This window comes from Melanotaenia boesemani, chromosome 14, assembly GCF_017639745.1.
Source record: "Melanotaenia boesemani isolate fMelBoe1 chromosome 14, fMelBoe1.pri, whole genome shotgun sequence".
Classification (NCBI taxonomy): domain Eukaryota; kingdom Metazoa; phylum Chordata; class Actinopteri; order Atheriniformes; family Melanotaeniidae; genus Melanotaenia; species Melanotaenia boesemani.
Window position 1 is genome coordinate 7518824 of NC_055695.1, and position 19405 is coordinate 7538228.

Genomic DNA, 19405 nt, shown 5'->3' on the forward strand with positions numbered 1-19405 from the left:
AACAATGAACCTTGTTTGATAGACATTGGCTTCAGCTGTAAAGAGATAATATTAGAAATACTCACCTCTCTTTAATTTTTAATAATTTTGAACAATTCATTCCACTCATATGCCGTCGTTGTTTACGTTTTGTACGTTCTGGGTAGTGACGTCTTAGGGTTGTAGTGATCTCTATATAGCAGTATACAGGCTCATTGTTTTCTGCTCAGTCTTTTCAAAGCAAAATCGAGCTCACTGACAAGGAAAACAACTATAAAGAAATCACTGAAAACACACTTAAAGATGAGGATGATCGGATGGATGAAGATAACACAACTGACCCGAGTATTTTCTTCCATTTCACTCTTCTTTTCTTTTTTTTCTTTCTTCTAGTTTCAACAATGTTTCAAAACATCATTTTCATCAATGTAGAATATTTTAAATATATCTTTTACATCTCTCTCTCTCTCTCTCTCTCTCTCTCTCTCTCTCTCTCTCTCTCTCTATATATATATATATATATATATATATATATATATATATATATATATATATATATATATATATATATATATCTAAAAAGATGTAAAAAGCAAATGACAACAGTTGAAGTAATCAAGTAATCATTTAGAAAGAGGTGTTACCAATCAAAAAACAGAAGACGCTGCACAGAAGCATTGTTCTTTCTTTGTGTGCGCCGCCTTAATGATGTAATCATCTGCCATCCATCAAGCAGCAGGCTGACAGCAGCTCAATACATAGCCTGGGGGGGGGGGGGGTTCAAATGACCACAGGTGAACATAGATGGGTATATGAATGCAGGCAAACATAAGCAAACTGTGATGTAAATAAATTTTAATTTCAGGAATAACTTTTTATTACGCTCTATGCTCATTATTCTTGAATTAAAACCACTGAAGGAATTGAAAAACTTATTTACCTACTTATCAAAAAAAAAAAAAAAGAAATGCCTAAGTTTAGTTTTTTAACTTAAGTTTTTCATCTGAGTGTAATTTACTTTTATAGCGCTGCACAACAGGCTTTTTTTCCCTTTTATATCTGCTTAAAAATTGTGCCTGTAATGACATAAAAGTTGTGAGGCTGAAAGGACCTATACCTGCTATTGATTGGAAAGCATATGTGTGAGTGTACAACCGTCTGCACGTGTCTCAGCCAACAATTGTTTGTGATGGTAGTATATACGAGCCTCTTGAGGCCTCAAGGCCTCGTAGCTGTCTTCTACACACATGTAGGAGCGCACACTCATCAACTGGCACCCTGCTCTGCTTTTAGAGCCATTACTGTCAAACAGCTGTTAGCGCGTCAAGAGAAGTGGTGTTGATGGAATAGAGGGAAGGAGGGGGAGAAGTGGAGGGATAAATGGTCAGGGCCAATAGATAGATAGATGGATGGATAATTGGGCGTAGAGGACAGGAGGAGGGGAGGGATGAAGTAGTGGATGGATGAATGGCAGGGGAGGTGGGAGGAGAGAAGGGGGTGAAGGCCTGGGTTAGGGCCTCTCTGAGTAAGGACAGATTGATGTGGGTGTCAGGGAGGACTCCAGAGAGGAACAGCTCTTTATTTGACAGTCAATTATCAGATAGACCCAGTGGCCTTGGAGTCCAACAGCAGTCACCCTCACAACATGTTGGTTTCAACCACTGGCTCAGCTGCTATAGGGTGGAAAAAAATGGAAAATTAAATGAGGGTCTAAAAGAAAAATGGTGGTTTCAGTTTTTCTAAGCTGTGATCTGAATTATACTGCAGCCACAGTGGGCTCTTTGTGTCATTTTCTCTTAAAATAGGCTGAAAGTGGTGAAAATATATATGTTCCACTAAACTGGCATTGATATATAAACTGCTTAATTAGAGTGATGTATATGGTAAATGCCTAACAAGATGATGCACATAAAGAATCTTTATTAACAACTTGCTATGTTGAGCTCTCAAACAAGACAGAGAGAATATCACTCAACAACACAACACACCAAACAAATCTTACTATAAACTGAATCGTGTACAAATGAACAAAATACCACAGAAATAAAAGATTAGCTAAAAGTATCATATTAGCTCTCAATATGATTTATTTCCATTAATAATTCTCTTTGCTGGTTCACCATGTTTGTAATGTAAAACACTTTGTTTAGTTGATGTTCTTCATGAGTAAAAGATACTAAACCCCCAAACTGATCCTACTGTCCTTAAGCAGGGGATTCTATTATGTTTCTCGATTAAAAATTAATTTTGATTTTTGAATGCTACTTAAATTAAATATTATCTAAACAATAATATACATAGCATAAATGTCTTTCTAATCAATCAGAAGTTACTTAGAGGTGTAAAAAATATTTCTTATTAAATATTTTCTTTGAAATGCAACAAGTACTGTAACATAATGTCTGCCGTTTAGGTAAAGAGTTCAGAGAGTTGAACCATATTGGAAAATGGAATAAGAATTGCCTTTAATATTTCAGGCTCAAGATAAACTATACTTAACTTTAATTGCATACTTTATATTTGCTGGAATAGCAGCTAAAATGCCCTGCACATATATGCACAATTAAGCAAATCTGCATGGCGAAGCTTTTCCAAAAAAATATCCTGGCTCATATAAAATAGTTTTATAGGCCTCGTGTTAATCAGAGCTTTTAAAGTGATTTCGGTTTGGCAGCTCCACAAAAACAGAATCAAACATAATTTCACTTTTTATAATTTCCTAAAAGGTTGCTGCACATGTTGAAGATCCTTTTGAGTGAGCAGATTTTAGAACACACAAACCAGAGATGGAGAAGTTTTTGAAGGGACGTCAGAGCGAAGCAGCCTTGCAGACAAGGTCAGTGGAGTTGAATTTCTATTGGTTGGCTGTGGAGCTTGGTGATGAAGTCTCATGTGTGTGCTATTTAGTGTTTAGCCTTGAGCTGGGATGCCACAGCTAAGTGGTGTGAAATAAAAAGAAATACAATAATGAAAACTGCTGCAGAGTAGAACAGATCCATGAATAGATGTACTGTACAACCATTTCATTTCAGTGCCGAGGATGGTTGAATCCCATTTAAATCAAATTAAATGTATAAAAACTTTCAGATACTGCTATTAAAGGCACATAAAATGATTTTAATGAGTCTATCGAAAAAAAACATCAACTTCAGTAAAGTATTTGCAACAACATGACAGAGAACATACATGATACAACTGGAGTCTTGAGCGCCGTCCAACACAGACCAAAATCTCCAAATGTTCAGCTGATTTTAAAACTGCAACATGTGAGGACTAAAGCATAAATTAATACTTTTTATAGATAAACAAGTCAAACACCTGAATTTGTAATGTTTGCGTATGTTTCCCAGTTATTTCCTGCCTCTGTCAACCTCTTTTTCACATATAAAACCACAAATACTTAAATTTACTTACATTCCACTGATACTTTATTCATAAGTGGAAACATTTAATATTACTTTTATAATTTATATCCTATGTACACAGAGCTATTCATGTAAAAACAATCTTGGAAAAACAGAAATTGGGGAAAAGCTTTGGGAGGCTCTGTCCATGGTGCTGAAAAACATGGACGCAACATCCAAGGAAGAAAGAACAAAACTATTACATCCACTCTTGGCCAATTATAAAGAAAATCAAGAGTCATGTTAGAAACTTTGTAATCTTTGAAGCAATAAGTGAAAAAGGAGATGATATTAAACGTGTCCTATCTAAAGCACAATGGGTTACCTTATGTATGAAATGTACAATACAAATACATTTGCCCTGCCTTGTTCAAATTAGAAATACATTCTCTTTTATGTGTGGGATTAAAATTCAGCATCCTTGTGTTCTAGTCTAGTCGCTTCTGTGGCAAAACCTAAAACATCCATTTCTTTTATCATGCAGCTTTAATTATAGTAGGAGATTTATTTACTTTTTTCTGACTGAATTTTCAAGTTTAATATCACTTACCTAATGTCAGTACAAAGCAGGTGGGATCTGCTTCCCTTAATGCAGGGGCGACAAAGTATCAATAAAAAAGAAAATCAGATTTGGCTGTTAAAGCAACAAATAAATATATCGCAATAATTTTGTATTTAAAGGGATAGTGCATCCTAAAATGTTTCTTGAGCTGTAAAAAACACAGTATTACTTAATTGGGATGAAAAACACCTATACTGTTGATAAAATTTGTAAGGTTTTTCTTTAAAAAACAGGATTTTTTGAGTAAAAAGGACTCATAACACTTTCAGGGTAAAACTAGGTTTTGTTTTTCATGATGTAGAGCTGTACTTGGTGCTTCTCTACATCATGAGAAAATTTTAAAAACCCCAGAGCCCCTCCTTCCAGATGCAAATAGGCGGGTCCCCACCTTGCAGGCGTAGAAAACCACACCCACCAATGCATATGAAGGAATGTGAACTTATGGTGTAGATTTGCTAGTTTCAGACTTCTATTCTTTCACAGAGTTTCTGCTGAAATCTTCCTGCAATGGGACGATTTGTGCTTTTGAGGGGTATAAAAGTAAAACCGGTCTTTATTGTTTACCTGCTGATCCTCATCTGGCGACAGACAGCAGCTCAAATCGTAGCAGAGGCAACTAATAGCAGCACTTCCTGCAGCTGCCACAACCTGCCTCGAGTCTCCACAGCTTTCCAGAACCTGCTGGAGCTGCTGACAGGCCAGCGTAACAGCGCTAACCGCTCAGACTGATACGGTTCAGGACCACCTTGTTCATGTGAGATTCAGGAGGGGAAAAGTCTTCCACCTCAAAGACCGCTCTGTGGCAACGGTGCTTTGTGACTTTCGCTTTCCATCTTCTTAGTGGCCGCTGAGCTGCTGACTGTCATTCATTCATTTCTGCCTGTGCACCGCCCCCCATGATCGCCCCCCCACCCCACCCCACCCCAGCTCTTATTTTTGCAAAAAGTAGGGGGTGTAGTTACGCTATTAAGTAAAATAACAACAACAAGATTGATTTAATCTCCAGAGGTCGGTGACAGTTAAGTAAAGGCTTTTCATGTCATTTTTCCAATGAAGAATTTAAATAGTAAACTCCATCCATATTTAACAGATGACAAAATCAAAACACAGATTATTAAGTAATGCTTACCAGAGTAAAATTGTCTATAAGCTTGTTATTAAAACATTTAGAACATTGGATCAAGAGGTCAATAATGATGGATCAATGAAAAATAAGTCTTCAAATTTATTACCAATTTTTGTGCAATTAATATTACCTACTTCTAGACATGCACTTGTAAACCCTTCAGAAGACTGAATTGATCTTATTTTATCTACTCAAGATGGGTTTTTTTTCTTCTTTTGACGGTGTAAGCATTAGTTATTTATTTGAATATCAAAGTCCTCATTGTCATCAAACTTTCTTTCCAAGATCCATGAATGAAGACTTGATGTTCATATTGAAATTAAACATTGCAGATGTTATTTTTCTGCGATGTTTGGCTGAAGGTGGTGCAGCTGCAGTGTTAGCAGATGATGTGCAAGTAGATGAATCAATCCTAAATCACCATGTCAGCTGCGCCACATCTGTAGAGTTGTTTGTTGTTGACATTTTGTGAGCATGTTTTTACTTTGTGTGGTGTGTATATATAACTATATATATCTATATATATATATATAGATATATATACATATATATCTGTGGTGTGTGTGTCTGTGTGTGTGTGTGTGTATCAGCGGTGTGCTATCAGTGCCCCCTGCAGTAAAACCAAAGGGAATAAAGAGACGAGTGAGCCACACGGACACCATCGAGAAAAGATAGGAAGAGGAAAAGCGGGAGAGCAAGAGGATCGTTTTCATTATCTCCAACACACAGAGGAACTTAATCATGCTTATATGAGAGAAAGGTCTTATAGCCAAAGACTGGATCCTGTGCACTGAGTAACTGTAATGTACAAACCATGCTGCGGTCTCAGGACATTTGCATTACTTACAAAAACACACAAACTGAGGACATTCTGATGCGTTATTTTAACAGGAAATGTTCTCTTTATGGGGCGAATCAAAAACTAGGGTTAACTTTCTGTAACTTGAATGTTACACAAATTAGAATTTGAAGAAGAATTTGATCGATAGATTATGAATTAGTGAAGAAAAAGCATACACAGTCAGTTATTATACTTTTTAATTTTCACTTAGTTTGAGGTTCCATTATGAAGGGTGTTAAGAGTGTATAAAGCTGTATTTAATTTAATTTTTTTTATCATTGTTACTGTTAGTGGTTTAGTTTTTTTTTTTTTTTCCTCCAGTTTTTAAATTGTGTTGTGTGACTGTAAACTGGGTGAGCTGCTTTTGTAGTTATTAAATGTTTGTGTATAATATGAATGACAATTCAAAATGTTTATTATCCACAAATTAGAAATCAATTCTTTTTCTGAAATTTCTGACATTTACACATATTATACGATGATGTGCAGAACAATTATCCACATCAAGACTTTTTAGCATAAATTATTGCACACCAACAATGTAAGTGTTTCATGCAAAGACTTGCCAACTTTGATAAATATTTAAATGTTTTTATTAATAAATCTTTTGCAGGGGGCCATAGATATTTTTGTAGCCAACAGTAGGACTTTACAAAAATGCAGCCATCTGCAGCGCACAGGTTATTTTTATTGTTTATATCAATGTTAAATCAAGTCTCTCTGAATCTGACATTGAATGACACTTGATGACAAAACTAGAAACTAAAAAAAAATTAAAATCTTAAGAAAAATAACTAAATAAAATGATCAGATTCTGCTTCTCATTCTGATCATTTCTATCTCCACGCTGGCTGTTTGTGAGTAATTTTAGCCTTGAATCTCACTCCGCTGTCACTATCTTTTGTCATCAATATTCATGCAGCAAATAAAGCAATTAAAAAAATCTACACAGAATTATATCCAATTTTCAAAAGTTAGAATATGTTAAAAGATGTAATTTCTTCTCTCAGTTGACGACAGCTTCATGTTTATCAACCTCATCCTGTTCAGCTAAAAACATGTCAAAACATGTCAACAGTTTTATTTGCTCACCTTTTTATTTATAGAGCTAGACTTACCAATTACAGGTCCACGATTCCCTTTTCTTTTGAGCAGCGTGATGCATGGGAGCTTTTTTCTGTGCGTTTGTGGCAGTGTGGTTTTTACTTTAAAGAGCTCTCCTCTCTGTCTAATCCTGTTATAATGGCAGCCGGGGCTCCAATAGATGGCATCACAGCACTAGACTTGAGGCATTGCTGTGCTGTGGTGTGCTGTGCTCTGCAGTGCTTGGGTAAATTGCCATTCATGGTCCATGAGCCCAGCTGGGAAGTGGCGAGCATTGATGAAATATAATGAAATAACAAAAAAATAAAGACGTAAGATAAAAGAAACAAAGAATAATAGATGATTTGCAAATGAGTTTCGTATTAGATTGTTGTTTTATAGTGACAGAAGATACACATTTTCTTGCAATTGCAGAATACAAGAAATATTTGATGTTTACTTCTGTTTTTACAAAATTTTTGATGGTGACTGTTTTATTTTCAGTGGTTTAAAAATATTTTTAAAATCAAAATATATTTCAAGTTTAAGTACATCATAATCACAGCTGTTGAACTGCATTCATGTATTGACTTTATTTGCTCATATATGTGATATTTCATAAGGATTTTGCCTCTTGAAACCAGCCTTGTTTCTCACTGGAATCTTTACAGCTGACAGTTATGACTTTGGATTATAACCTGTGAGTGTGTATCCATGTCAGCAAACCATGTCAGTGTAATGTGATTAATCACACTCTATTATACCACCCTCATTTGTCACACAATATAGTGTTTTACAGAGAATTAACTGGGTTTTTTATTGCCTCAAGAAATAAATCGCCAGAAGTTCCTCTGCTCCCAGAAAATAATGGTATTTGGCCAATGTGAAGAAGTGCAGCCCGAGCAGGAGTCTTTAAATCTGTCACTCTCAACTGCACATGTGTGTGCTTCAGTTGGCCGTGATATGTTTTCTGTGTGTGTGAATCCCCTGCTGGTCTGTTTCAAGCAGACACTTTATGCAGAAGAAAAGATTGTCAGCTTTGATAATGGATCGTTTCTGTACAGCAAATGTCTAAAAAGGGCTCCTGAAATGACAAATGATTGTGGCCTAAAACACGACAGGACACACAGTGAAGAAATGTTGTCACCAGAAATTATATTTAGATGGAAAGGAACGCTGCGTTGGCTTTCCATGCAGCTGAATGTTGTGATGTGAATTTTTATTCTTTGCTTAACATACAGCAACACAGAATTAAGTTCATCTTCAAAGGTTGACTGTTGTCTTTCTTTTTGATTAATTTGTTTTATCTATGAAATATACCTACATGTAAAAAAATAAATAAATGTGAGGATTTATACTCCTAATCATGTGAAAATGTCCATAATAATATCATGAATAATTATTATTCAGCTTGTAAGGCACCACACTAATACTGCAGGGATACAAAAACACTCTCAAGATGTATTTTCTTTCAAATAATGGCCACAGTCGGCTTTTGTGTAGCTATAATTTGTCTCTGTGATGTTGCTATCACATAGCTGTACTGTAATATTTAAAAGGTGAAAGCTCCCTGCAGGATTTTGTCTTTTCCCTCAGATAGAGGTATCATATCAAAATGACAGGCGCTCCATTTAATGTCCTTTAATGTCATTTAAATCTCCAACTGTTGTGTGCAGACTGATAATCTTCGTCTTTGTGATCTGTGGACTAATGAGACCTCTCCTCTCTGCCTCTGTGGTGAAGTCTCCATCCTAATTTCTTAATGCTGAAATACAAAGAATTGGCTGCAGTGTGGCCTCAGTGGAGATCCACACTGACCATGATTTGATTGAATAAAGGGAAAACAAAAAAAGAGAGAGGGTGGAAAGGGGGAGGTGGGTGAGAATGGAAAAAAAAGAGGCAGAGAGAGAAATAGCAGAGGTGCCAAGCATTTTTAAGGCAGTATTGATGAAAGGCTATAATTTTAGCCAATTAAATGGATGCAGGAAGGGATGGAGGCTTAATTTTACACTAACAAGTCTCACCTTTGCATACATGGGAAAAAATAAAAATAAATATGTGGAGTGTGGAGAACTGTGTCATCTGCTATCCTGCTAACATCATCGCTCTTCCTAAAGGTTAAAGTACGGCCTTGGCTGGCACTGAAATGAATATACATGCAGGAGCATTCTCACTGTAGAGATACAACACATGCTCCATAATCACTTCTTTTATTTCCTTCTCCAACATTTTTAACTTAAGAAATAGTACGATGTTTATATTTTTGCTTTTTTTTTAAAAAAAAAAAAACATATAAATGTAGCTCTTCAAAAATAGTAAAGACCCACAAGGAAGATAATTGATTAGTTAGGATACAGAAAATTAGACACTACTGTAAAATGTAAAACAAGAGTGGAAGAGTAAAAATATTATTGCAGTTTTAAAAATTCAACAAATATCAGAAGAAAATTATGGATGTAGTTCAGGGCGGGCCTGATTGGGTGAATTATCTTGACACTGAACAGTTCACTACTTGTATATGAGAAAGCTAGTGTAATAAACCAGTTGTTTGATGTTGTGCAGCAGGCAAGCAAATTATTGTAGATAATTATTTTAACTAGTAACAACTACATCAACCCAGATCAAGGTTGCTTCAGTATCCTCCACACCAACCACATCATCACTCATAGTTTACTAATTATCGTCATTATTTTCATGCCTTTTTTAATTTAGATGTTAATTTGATCTTTTTTTTTCTTTCACCATCTGGCCTAAACTTTTTTTAAAATCCATCATTTGAGTCCCCACTTGGATGATTTCTAATACTTTCTCTAAAATATGCAAAATAGTCTCAGTATTGTCTTTGTATCATAAGGTTTATCTTTAAATTATGGTCTGAAATTTTCTGTAATGTTCATATGCAAAATTCTGATTATTATTTTTTTACATTGAAAAAATTAAGACATATAACATTTTTACTGTGATCTTACAATATACTGACTGATTTGATTACCCTTTACCATTTAAAACATATGTCTGAGTCATACTGTGACCATGTGTGGAGTACTCTTTATTAGTATGAACAGAGACACACAAAGTGCCCTGATGCTGTCATTGGACTTGAAGCAAACTATTTTATCTATTTTCTTTTTTTTTTTTTTGCCATTTAGCCTTTTTCTAAAACTATGAGAATAGATTTTTAGGATATACCGAGCTTAGAACTGAGTGCTATATCAAACAGAGGGTGGAAATGCTGTTTTATACACAAAAGGGATACAATAACACCACCATTACGCATTTATAGGGGTTGACACTGTTTATTATTTCTGTTGGAAACAGGAGAGTATCTTTCATGATGATTTTATAACCACATTAGATAACTGGATTAGCTTGAGCTATGTTTAGGTAATGTGTAGTATATGTTTCTGTTTTCCATCTGCTCAGTGATTTACTTATGTAAAAATAAAACGGACACAATCTCAAATCAAACCTGTAAACACACACAGAGACCCTTCACACACATTCTCACAGACTACATGAGTGTGTGCTCATACACATTTAATGTATTACTCGCAGATCAAATACAGGCTTCCCACCTAGTTCCCTCCCCAGAGAGGGTGACTGTGTGTGTGTTATTAACCCCAGCACCGCTGCTGCTTGTCTACCGGCATTAACCCCATTATCCTTCTCTTCTCCCCCCCCTCTCTTCTCCTCTCCTCCCTCTTTCCAGCAACCATAATGAAGTTCAATAGGCACAGTTTTCCTCTCTCTCATGTGCTTATTCTTTCCTCGTTTACCGGCTCCCTCCATCTCTCTACAGTTGGCAGTGGCAGAGGTTAGACAAGCACTCTGTCTCTTCATCCACCCCTCCCCTCCCTCTTTCCCTCGCCAGGTCCCAGAGGTGCTTTCTGCTTAACAAGGCTGGATATCTGTTTCCTAAAATCAATCGTCTGTCTTAAACGAACATCCCTGACCATCTGCTACAGGGGCTGACACACATACACATACCAAGCACACACACATTTCACTGCCTTTGCCGGGCTGGAGTTCCAATCTCAATATTTGTCGAGCAGGCTCCTCGAGGGCCCCTTAGAGCCAATGTTGAGGTCCTCCCAAGGCCCCTCAAGCTGCCTGGCCAGGGGCCTTGCGCTTGGCCCTGCTCCCTCCCTCCTGTCTTTTCCCTCTCTCCCTCTGTCGCTTTTCTGTTTGATTAATCTCTAAATCTGTGTGACACATGGATGAGGCTCTGAGATGCTGCCAGGAAGCTGTGCATGTGTGAAAATGTGTGTATGCATATGTGTGTGAATATGTGTAAGTGTGTATCCAAAAAAAAGTGAAATGCACAGCTAATCCCTTTAGCAAGCTGTTAGCTGTTGCATTGTGTTTGGGTGGTAACAGTAGCACTGGAAGACTTGACAGTGATAATCTCACATCTCTATAAGACGCTGTCACCCGTGTTGACCCTGTAACCTACCAGCTCAGCGATGCTCAAACTTCAAAGGAATGTTACTCATGGTCCAAAACTTGTTTGACGGGTCATTTGTCAAACTCAACCCTTTGGTAAAGCATTAAGGTATTGGACAGCATTTTAAACAATCCTATGTTGCAGCTATTCAGAAAGAAAAAAACATGACTTTCTTAAATTAACATAATTTTAAGTTTCAATTTTCTTCTTTTTTAATTTTTTTTTCAATTAAGGGAATTTAAATTACTACAAAGTGTCATGATTTTAAATCTGTTAATTTTTTCCCCTTCTTACATTGATAGTGATGCATAAGTAAATAAATAATAAAAATAAATAAATAAATAAAAGGTAGGTTCCAGAACCAGACTCCAGCATCCAGCCAACCTGAACTTGTGCTCATAAAGGATAATACAAAGCAGTAAATGAGATAAATACATTTTGTTTCCTAGCAGTTATTTTCCATTTCACAAATAAACATATCTATTCCTCTGAGCAACTTCACACAACCTCGTGGGAAGATGTTGGATTTTATGTGAGTTTCTGGTTTGCCAAATGAGCCTAAACAGTGAGGATGGCTCTTTAACTGATCACTCACACCAGACCATTATCATTGGCTGGATTTCAGCTTGTGGCTTCCATCAGTGTCATCAGCGTTTTTAGTCTGGTATAGTAATTGACCTGATCTACTCAACATCTGCCAAAAGGTTGTAATCCAAAAATGTATTAAACATATAATAACAGGAAACAGAAGGAGTATCAGGAACAGGATATGTCTCTGCAGAGAAATATAATACCACACTGGGTCAGGAATAACGTGTATGAGCCTGTCCGCTTCGGGGAATATTCTTCTAAGAATGCTTTTAAAGCATATGAATTATGTTTATACTTGAAAAAAAGTCTAAATTTCTTATTAGGAAACATTATCGCTTTTGTTAAAACACAACTATGATGGTCTACTGCAAATAGATGGTAATCTCATTTAATAATGGAAAGTGCCATGGCATGAAGTATAACTTCATACTGAATATTTTCAACGAGTGGAAAGATGATGAAATGATTTTGTGCCTTTGTTTTTCAATTCACAATGACATTTGGTTTACAGTATGGCAGAAAGAAAAAATGCAGATTTTTTAAAAGGCTATTGTTTTCTTTTTAAATAAATGCACCTATATAGATTTAAACTACTCGCACAACAGTATGAAATAAAAAAAAAAAGTGATGTTTGGCACGGTTGCTTTTCAGGAAATATTCTGAAATTGGACATACAACAAATAACAGGTCTAGTAACACAGGAATTCAACTATCTGCTTATTAATATTAAGCTGAAGATTGCACAAAGGGTCAAATTCCATAATACTAAAAATGGGTTCTTGCCAACTTCAGCCCAATATGTTTGGTGTCACTCTTTAAAATCTCATATCTTTACAGCCCCAGATTCCTTTCCCTCCTCCCCAAAGTCTATTGTATTTCTACCCCGCCCCCCCTCAGTAATTACACCCAAAGTCAAAAGACCGTCCTGTCAATCAAAAACTCAACTGTCACTTTCTGTGCTTTGTTTCTCACATCTCTGCCTGTCTGTCTCTGTTGATTTCAGGCTGGGCTGTCAGAACAGAGCAGTGATGCTCCGCATGCTATGTTTTCTTATTGAGTGCTGGAAATCGTGTGCATTCTTTATGTCATTAAGTCTTGTAGGTTTAGCTTTCTTTCCAGCTATAGTCCAGTGAAGCACTGCACACACCAGACTCTCTTTAGTTTATATGATTTGTGTAAACTGGATAGTTTACATATCCAGATAGACAGCAATGCAATAGATAGTGAGTTGTATCAAATACCAGGATAGATATTTAGGCTTTAAAAATTTTACACTGCCAACATTACCATTAATCTTTGTCTTTCATTGTTAAATTAACCCAAAAAGAATAATTTAAAGCTGACTGTACAGTGAATGATTGACAGTTTACTGCATTATGAGCTCTGTGTGCTCCTCACTGGACAAACACATCATTTGTTGACTTGTCATTATACTACTATAGTCATCTACTTATCAATGTGAAGAACTGTGCAGCAGTACAACAACAGTGAACATGCATAGAATATGACCAAGAGTAAAGAGTTTTTGTTGATTCACTGAAGAAAAAAACTTGGTACACGAACATTAATAAAATTATTAAAAGAATTTCCAAACAAATGATTTAATTTACTAAAATAAAATTTGTTGACTGAGTTAAATGTTAATATGTTGGGTCAACTTGATCCAACTATAAAAGGTTAAATTTATACATCAGAAATCCAATTTAATCATATGTTTACCCCTAGCTGGTGTCAAACTGAGGGTAATAAATAAATAAATTAAAGTAATTAAAATATATATATATTTTGCTAGCTGGGGCACCAGAAAAATATAGTGGAATAACAGGAAAAAGCTTAAATTAAAATTCCATATTAAAAATACAGTTTCATTACCTTTACATCTGATCTTTTGTTTTATTTCTGCTTTTAAATGATGGAAGACATTTTAGTGGAAGACATTTTACATTTCAGGCATTACTTCATTAAATCAGATAGTGGAAACATTTCAGTCTTGGTACTGCTGGATTTCAGTGCTGCATTTGACACGGTCGACTATAACATCTCACTAGACCGGCTGAAAAACTGAGTAGGACTTTCTGGCACTGCAATTAATTGGTTTGAGTCCTATTTAAAAGACAGGGACTACTTTGTCTCTATAGGTAACTATAAATCTAAGTTAGCCAAAATAGCCTGTGGCGTTCCCCAAAGCTCCATCCTGGGGCCACTGCTGTTCAACATCTACATGCTTCCACTCGCTCATTATCTAAAACAATAAAATATGTTACCACAGTTATGCTGATGACACACAAATCTACATAACCATCTCACCTGGAGACTGTAGTCTGATCCAAACTCTGATCAACTGCATTGATCAAATTAAAGATTGGATGTGCCAGAACGTCCTTCAGTTAAATGAAGACAAAACTGAAATAGTAGTTTTTGGACCCAAGGAAGAAAGATTAAAAGTCAGTACTTATCTTCAAAGAGCTAAATTCAAAACTAACAACCAAGCCAGACATTTGGGAGTTGTCATGGACTCAGACCTAAATTTTAGCAGTTATATTAACACAGTTGTAAAATCAGCCTATTATCACTTAAAGAACATATCGAGGATTAAAGGACTGATGACTCAGCAAGATTTAGAAAAACTTGTCCATGCATTTATCTTTAGTAAACTTGACTACTGTATTGCTGTCCTCACAGGTCTTCCTAAAAAGTCCATCAGTCCAGAACGCTGCTGCTTGAGTCCTCACTAAGACCAAAAAAGTGAATCATATAACTCCAGTCCTCAGATCTTTACACTGGCTTCCTGTCTGGCAAAGAACTGACTTCAAAATCCTGCTGTTAGTTTACAAAGCCCTGAATGGTTTAAAACCAAAATACATTCAGGATCTTCTCGTTTCAAGAACCAGATCCCCCAGGTTATCTGGGTCAAATCTACCTTTTGTTTCCAGAATCAGAACTAAACATGGAGAGGCAGCGTTCGGCTTTTATGCTCCTCACATGTGAAACAAACTCCCAGAAAACTGCAGGTCAGCAGAAACTCTCAGCAGTTTTAAATCTGGGTTAAAGATGCCTGTTTACTGTCTTTTATCAAAACATCTGTTAATTCCTCACACTGGAACTTTATTTCTTGCATTTTATCTATTTTATTTTAAGTTTAATTGGCACAAGTAAATGAAGCCAGATCCTTGGTTAATATTTTACATTTATCCTTCCAAATCCAGCTGGACTGAACCATGGTAAAAAACTCACCGTAACCCAAATATATCAAGTTGATCCAGAATATTTACATTTAGTTCATTTAAACAAAATTCTTTCTCTCTTATTCAAAGCAATTGATTTAATTGGATTTTTTTCCATCATATGATTATGTTCACCTAACAAGTTATTTAAAACAACATGATTTTAAAAAGTTCAACTACAAAACATGATTATAACAGATAATGTAACAGACACCAAGTTTGCTTTTTTGGAATAATTTACATACTAATCATTTGATGAACAGTTGCTCAGAGCTAAATTTATTGTGAAGTAATTTCCCCGTTGATTTATCAGTATTAGACTAATGTTTCCTTTGTTGTCAGTGGCAACATGTTCTGACAGTTACATTACCGACTCAGGAATGTGTGACTGTAAGTTCTCCCAGTTTACCTAAAGCCGACACAGCAGCCTCCTGTCCAGGTGTCAGTATGTGAAGATGGGGGTGAAACTGGTTTGGGAGAGTAGAGACTGGACACAAATTTTCCCTAAATTTTCCAAATCCATTTTGGAATTAATTTTGTCTGAATGATGTTTAAGTTTTTTTTATAAATTCCAAGCTAAAGATAAAACTTTTTCCTTGTAGTGTGGTGAATACCTCAATATATCAGCTTTAAACACACACAGACAGGACACACACTTTAGTCAGTGGGCACAGAGGCTAATAGGGTTAATTGTCATGTAAAACCATCACTGCAGTCAACTTCACGGCCAATCACTCAAATTTTCTTTCACACATACACACATCCACACACTCATATATTTACACATGCTCCCGTGGGATTTCGCCTTGCCCAGATGGCTTTTTTCCCAGTGGTTGTGTGCTTTAGTGGCTGTGTGTGTGTGGTTGTCATTGAGAAGCATGTGTGTGAAACCCTGGCGAGCCACAAGGGGCTTTGTGGTGAACACGGCGCATCTTCTCTGTCTAATTAATTTACTATTATATAGCACCTGTTTCAGGCTAGATAGAGCTGAGGGCAGACACACACACACACACACACACACACACACACACACACACACACACACACACACACACACACACACACACACACACACACATACACCAGTCAATGAAATGGAGAGGCAGTGGGGGGAGGTAGGGCAGAGATGCATGGATGAAGAGAGTGGAAAAAATAAAAGCTGCAGAGGTAGGAAGGGCGTAAGAAGAAGAGAGAAAGGGGTGAGGAAAGGATGGATGGAGGGAAAATGAAAAGGCGTGTGAGGGGAGAAGTGAGCAGTGGGGGAGAGGGGGTGGGGTTTAAGGGAGATGGTAATAAATGGGTTTTGAACTGATTATATTAAGCCAATCCTTTGATCATGTTTAAGGCCTTAAAATGGAAATATGTTTTCTCTGATTGGGGGAGGATGGGAACTGGCGGTAGAGGAGAGGGCAGCTCATTACATTTTATAACAGACAAGTTAAAGATGGTGATCACATTTATTAAATGAATAAATTTGATGAATGTTGCACCCTTCAGCATGTGCATGACTTACCTTTGTTTTGTTTGTTTCTTCTTTTTTTTTTTAAGTCCAGTCCCACCTTGAACTTTTTAGTCCTTTGTGAAGCTGCTTGTCAACAATTAACTAATTACCTACCCAGGAGGCTCCAAAAAATCTTTCCTTTTGCTTTTAATCTTACTTTTCAAATGAGATTTATCAATCAGAATTTTTGCATAAAGTGCAAAAAAGTTGTTGGCTATCAGCATAACTGTATATGGTCAAAACTAAATATGTTTATGAGAATGTTATTTCTTCCATATGTATATGTATATACACACTGGAAAAGAAGTTAATATGGGATTCTGATGCAGAAATACTATAAAGTGCAATACACATGCTGTTACCAGTGCACCTCCAGCTCCAGCTGACTTTGATTCAAACTGGTTCAAACTGTCTCATAATATACAGTGCAATTACTAGATGAGCCTATTTTCACTCCAGAAAGAAGAACATTGTCCACAGCACAAAATCATGGTGGTGTCATGGTAACTGTTCAAAACTTTTTAGACATTTTTAGACGTATGTATATTTTTTGCAGCTTTGTAAAGAGTGGTAATGAAGTGATGTGAAAATAAATTTGTAAAAATAACAATGCATTTTCTTTTGCACAACTTTAAGCATGTGTTTTAGTTTTAAAATCTTAACCACATTAGTTTGAAAAGACCCAAAACAATTGCAAAATGAAAATATGAAAGAACTTTCAAAATATTTGGTGTGTTGTATGAAAGTCCACTTCTATCCCCCTCTACCTTCTTGTATGTGTTTTTGTGGATACCAGGTATCAAATGTGAATTTTGTCACAGTTTTATAAATTTAAAGTACCTGCAGAAGTTTAGAGGGCAGGAAATGGAGGTCAACGAACACCATCACTTTAAGTGAGTGATGCTGGGAAAAAAAAGTGAAACACAAGCTAATTTACAATGAATTAATATAAAGAAAACGTAGCAGTGAGATGCAATATGGGATGTCCCACATCAACCTTGCACTATATTTTCATAATTACAGGGATGGCTAAGGATCGCCTAAACCATCTTTATAAAAACAAATTAAAGTACTGAACCCATTCACATAAAAGTAGAGAAGGTGCCTGCTGAACAAACCCAAACTAGGAGCTGGTTTCACAGAGAAGGGCAGCACGCTCTGCATCCTATTCTACTCTTAGAAACTGTAGGACCCAAAATCAAGCCTACAGTCAGCAAAATGCTCTGTTAGGAGAAGATGGAACCATGGAACTATTAAGACCTTTATATTCAAGTATAAGAATCTTTAATTGTCGTCTAGATTTACCAAATATCCAATTAAGATAAATTCATAGAAATTTGATCTCTCCCTTTACCCTTGGCAGTAACCTCAAGTGAAGGTTTTGAGAAGAATCTTTGGGAATAGTGAAGGAAATTGTCTGAGACAGGATCTTCTTAATTCTGACAACGTTTCCTATTTAAAAGAGGTTGGTCCTGAAAACCTATTTCATATGTGAGTCAAAGAACAAATCCTGGTCTAAAATAATTCCCAAGAGTCATGTTTTTAAATCAGACTAGATTTACTACAGGTGCAGGGTTGCACGGTGATGCATTGGTTAGCGCCACGGCCTCACAGCAAGAAGGTCGCTGGTTTCAGCCTTCGGGGAGGTGACCTTTCTGTGTGGAGTTTAATGTTCTCCCCGTGTATGCGTGGGTTCTCTCTGGGTTCTCCAGCTTCCTCCCACCGCACAAAGACACGCATGTTAGGTTAATTGGTCACTCTAAATTCTCCCTAGTAGTGAGTGTGAGTGTGAATGGTTGTTTGTCTCTGTGTTTGCTGTGTGACGAACTGGTGACCTGTCCAGGGTGTACCCTGCCTCTCACCTGCTAAAATGGTGAGTTAGGCTTGCTGGTGTATATGTACTTGTCAAATAAACTTAATATCTTTATAGTCTTGAACTGTACAGTACTTACCGGAAACTAAAAGGCTGCTTGGTCTAGTTAACACCTGAACAATGTACAACATATGATGGGATCCTGAAATTAGGACAGAGAGGAATAGAGGTGAGACATGATCATTAATAAATATTAAAATAAACAAATGACGGATTTAGTGATATTTTCATAGACCATTTATTCACCACATCAATAGACAGCACAGAAGCACAGAATATTTCCTCGACCATGTCAACCTTTAAAAAGTCAAACGAAACAAAGAAAAAAAGTTAAGAAAGAATAAAACTTGATGGACTTACTTATTGTATTATTGATCACAGTACTAGTATCTAGAAAAATGGGGACAAAAGCACTAGAGGTTCCTCTAAGTACTTACTTAGAGGAACAAAGTATGATGTGATCCTGAAAAATAGGGCACAGAGGAGAGGTGATGAATGTTAAAATGTATCAGAGACAGATTGTAACTGAGTGATATTTTTACAGACTATGTACAGCAGCAATACTCATGACAGCAACACTGAATATTTCCTCAAACAGAGAAACCTTTAAAAAGTGAAAGGAGACAGACAGAAAGGTGAGAAAGAAGGACACTTGATCAGATGATCACAGTAATAATATCTTTAGTCTAGAAAAATAGTTGTATCGTGTATTTTAGTACTTAGAGGAAACCAGTAGGCTTCCAAAAATGAGTGACAGCATCCTATAAGAGACAGTGA

At 36.4% G+C, this 19405-nt stretch overlaps 1 long non-coding RNA gene across 1 annotated transcript in view; it reads left to right on the forward strand.

Moving 5' to 3' along the window:
* The window catches only part of LOC121653679, a 31474-nt gene extending 25303 nt beyond the window's left edge, over positions 1-6171 (forward strand). The window contains exons 5-6 of the long non-coding RNA XR_006012837.1: positions 2706-2815; positions 5662-6171. This is a non-coding gene — a long non-coding RNA (uncharacterized LOC121653679). The remainder of the gene's footprint in view (positions 1-2705; positions 2816-5661) is intronic.
* Positions 6172-19405: the final 13234 nt, after the last annotated feature.